Source organism: Octopus bimaculoides, chromosome 21, assembly GCF_001194135.2.
Source record: "Octopus bimaculoides isolate UCB-OBI-ISO-001 chromosome 21, ASM119413v2, whole genome shotgun sequence".
Classification (NCBI taxonomy): domain Eukaryota; kingdom Metazoa; phylum Mollusca; class Cephalopoda; order Octopoda; family Octopodidae; genus Octopus; species Octopus bimaculoides.
The window spans coordinates 7,210,234-7,214,461 of record NC_069001.1 but is presented as its reverse complement, the minus strand read 5'-3'; the positions used below and the strand labels follow the sequence as shown (position 1 = coordinate 7,214,461).

At 36.9% G+C, this 4,228-nt stretch overlaps 1 protein-coding gene across 2 annotated transcripts in view; it reads left to right on the top strand.

Moving 5' to 3' along the window:
• LOC106883894 (disabled homolog 2-interacting protein-like) overlaps window positions 1-4,228 on the top strand; it is a 285,725-nt gene that overhangs the window by 278,673 nt on the left and 2,824 nt on the right. The window lies entirely within an intron of this gene.

The window sequence follows — 4,228 nt, the reverse complement described above, 5'->3', positions numbered from 1 at the left end:
AGGGATGGTGGCCAACCCTGCTGTACTCTTCCACCACAACTTTCTCTCACTCTTTCTTCCTGTTTCTGTTGTGCCTATAATTCAAAGGGTCAGCCTTGTCACACTCTGTGTCACGCTGAATATCCCCGAGAACTACGTTAAGGGTACACGTGTCTGTGGAGTGCTCAGCCACTTGCACGTTAATTTCACGAGCAGGCTGTTCCGTTGATCGGATCAACTGGAACCCTCGATGTCGTAAGCGACGGAGTGCCAACAACATCATCATCATCACTGTTGTCATCATCATCATCTTCATCATTGTTGTCATCATCTTCTTCGTCATTGCCATTATCATCTTAATGGTTCTGCTCATTATCCTCAACATTCTCATCAACCTCCTTGTTGTCATCATTGATGTTGTCATCATTAACTTCACCATTGTCGTTATCATCATCCTCATCAACTTCATCATTGTCATTATCATTGTCATCATCATCGTCATCATTTTCATTGTTGTTATCATGAAAATTTTTCTATATAAACAAATGCAGCATGGAGGGTGTTTATAAGCCATTTAAGAAACACACAAAAACCGTTAGATTCACTTCAACATTTAAATTTAATTTGCCAAAATATTTTCGTCACTTTGAAACCGTGACCTGTTCACTGACAAAATTTCGTGAAGTGAATCTAAACGATTTTTGTGTGTTTTTAAATGGTTTATAAACACCTTCCACACTGCAATTGTTTTCGTTCCAGCACACAATCTCAGATCAGGTCACTTGCTATGCAAGTACATTTCTGTAATTTCTATATAAAATAAGCTCTAAATTATCTTTGTTCATGCCATCCAGCTCTCTGTTATGGTTGGTGACTCTTTAAAATCTGTTTAACATGTTGATGCCTACTTATTGTTTCACATTGATATTGGTAGACAGAAATTGTGTAGGAGGGAGCCTGTCGTCTGTATATGTGTGTGTGTGTGTGTGTGTGTATATATATAGTCAATTTAAATAATCAGTTTAGATAAACAAATAAAATTAACGGATGACAAGAGGGCATACACATATATATACATGTACATGTGTGTCATTGTGTTTGTTTCACCACCACCGCCGCCACCACCACTTGACGACAGGTGTTGGTTTGTTTTTGTCCCAATAACTTAAACAGTTCAGTGAAAGAGACCAATAGAATAAGTAACAGACTGAATAGAAAAAAAAAAACAAAACAAAAACACAGACTGGGCTCCATCTGTTGTATTAAACCCTTCGAGGCGGTGCCCCAGCATGGCTGCCATCCAATGATTGAAACAAGCAAACGATAAAAAGATAACGAAATAGCTTCCTTCCTGCCCCCAATCCTATCCATCAGATTGGCCAATCATCTTTCTATTTTAATTATTAACACAATTAGGAAGCGATATTTCAAATAATCCAGCTTCACTCAGAGCAATGTCTAATATTTCTCTTCATAGGAAAGATAATCATCACATCTTTCTCTAAACCGTTATTCAAATTAACTATTTTTTTTTTTATCTGCATATAATTACTGCTATTTTCAGGAGTGGAATGGTAAGCACCACTTGAATACCATTATCTTAGACTAAATTTGTTGAACTCTGCTGATTTGTAATTCCTTTTATTATTCTCTTCGACAATAAAATAAAAGCAAAATGAAATAAATAAGATAAAAGTTCTCTGATATATATCAGTTCTGATGTATATAAGTTCTCTGATGTATATCATCAGAAAGATATAATATTCTAAGTGGTACTGGCAGCTATTTTATAGACAATACTGAATTATTGTTCATGCTTCTAGGATGGTGCTCCAACCATACACACACACACACACACACACACACACACACACACACTCTTTAATCTTACTCTTTGTTGCTGTTTGAAAAACAAACAATTTCTACCATACAGTTTAATTTCATCATTGTCATCATCATCATCATCATCATCATTTAGCTTCTGCTTTTCCATGCTTGCATGGGTCGGTACAGAATATGTTGGGGCTGATCTATTTTTTCATAGCTGGATACTCTTCCTGTTGCCAATCCTCATCTATTTCCATATATGTTCTCGAGCCTGTGACTGTTTCCCTGGTAAGGTTTTAATTCCCCGTGGTCAGACATGTTTTCCATGAAAGACTGAAAATTAACAACACTGCTTGTATAACAGGGATGCTCATTTACAACCATCACATGATGTCAAGACAAAGTTACATACAAACCCATGTAAATATATTTTCAAAGTGCTTCTTTCAGTTTCCGTCTACCAAATTCTATCGAGGCTTTTAGTCAGCCCAGGGCTATAGTGGAAAACACTGGCCCAAGATGCCATGAAGTAGAACTGAACCCAAGAACATGTGGCTTGGAAGCAAGCTTCTTAATCACACGGCTACACCTGTGCTTCTATAATGTAATGAGCCAAATATAATATTTACTTATTAACTGATTGAAATTACCCATGTAATGGCAAGAAAAATAATTAGCAGTAATTATAACTCTTAGCAAGTAGGTCGAGAGAGAGAGAACAAGACATATAAAGGAGGATATGTTTAATAGGGACGGGATATAACTCTGAACATGTTTCAGTCTTATTAGAATTCTTCAGCGAGGTACACACTAATATCTAACTACCAGACTAAGCCTAATACATACAGTTTAATACATAACTACCAGACACTGTTTGTTATGTAACAACCAGATTTTACAGTGAGTGACTGACTGTATGTGTAATGTGTATGAACATTATTTGAAATATTGATACTGGATAATTTAGCAGGGATGCATTCTGCATAAAGAACATACAGTTAAGTGTAGGTTACATATATGTATCAGGCAGGGAAACGAAAATAACTTTAAAGCTTTTTGAAATTATATCCATAATGAGATAACAAAAAAAAAGTCTGCACCAATGTCACAGTCTGCTAGCAGAAATTCCTTATACCCTGGTGTTCTTTAAACCAACACAGAATACGGTAATGTTAGAACTGGCCCCAAAGTTAAAGATATTATTGCGGCGCCAAAATAACCAATTTGTAAGGACTTGTACCTTATTTCATTCTATATCATTAATATATTTATTTTTTGTTGTTTGTTGTATTTTATTTATTTATTTTTATTCTTTTTACTTTTGAAAAGAGTGTTTACAGCCTTTAAAGCTAATCTTGCAGGCTGCCATAAATCTTGTTATGTATGGAGCCTGGCCATATTTGGTAGAAATCTAGTGATATATAATCCCTTAAGTTCTGATATTTGGTAACTCCTTCACCCTAACCCAACGTACTTTCTATATCTCTCCCTTAACACTCTCCCTTTCACCCTTTATACACGTCCTTTTTCACTCGTAATATGTAATATGTGTGCGTGCATGCGTGTGCGTGTCTTTTAGTCATGTTTCTCCTGACACGATCCAACTGAGCTGTGACACCTGAACTTTTAATCCAAAGGTATAGAGCCATATGGTATTAATGTCTTCACATATTTATTACTGCTGTTAATTATCTAGCCGTGCACTCCCACCTTCTACACACACACACCCATGCACACACTCCAAAACTTTAATTATGTACGATTTAAAATTATCTTCATCATCATTTAACATCTGTTTTCCATGCTGGCATGGGTTGGACTATATGTATGTGTGTGTGTGTGTGTGTGTGTGTATATAAGAGGGATATAATGTTCTAAGTGGTGCCAGCGTTCTTTATATTCACTCTAATGTGCTAGCTGAATGCAAGATAAGGGGACCAGCCTATAGCCTAATGGTTTCATTCTTGGTTATAGGTTTTTGCAGGGATAGTTGTGTGGCAAGAAGTGTCTTCTTACCTTGGGCAAGTGTCTTCTACTATAGCCTCGGGCCGACCAAAGCCTTGTGAGTGGATTTGGTAAGCGGAAACTGAAAGCCTATCTTATATATATATGTGTGTGTATGTCTTTGTGTCTGGGTTTGTTCCCCACCACAGCTTGATAACTGGTGTTGGTGTGCTTACATTACCATAACTTAGCAGTTCGGCAATAGAGACCAATAGAATAAGTACCAGGTTTAGAAATTTAAGTGCTAATGTTGACGCGTTTGACTTAACATTCGTCAAGGCAGTGCTCCAGCATGGCCACAGTCTAATGACTGAAACAAGCAAAAGACAAAACCAAGCTTTATTGGAGACATCAGAACACTTCCATGTGGGTTCCTTTCATTGGTTGCATGCAAACTACAGAGTTACCCCCCTTCTTT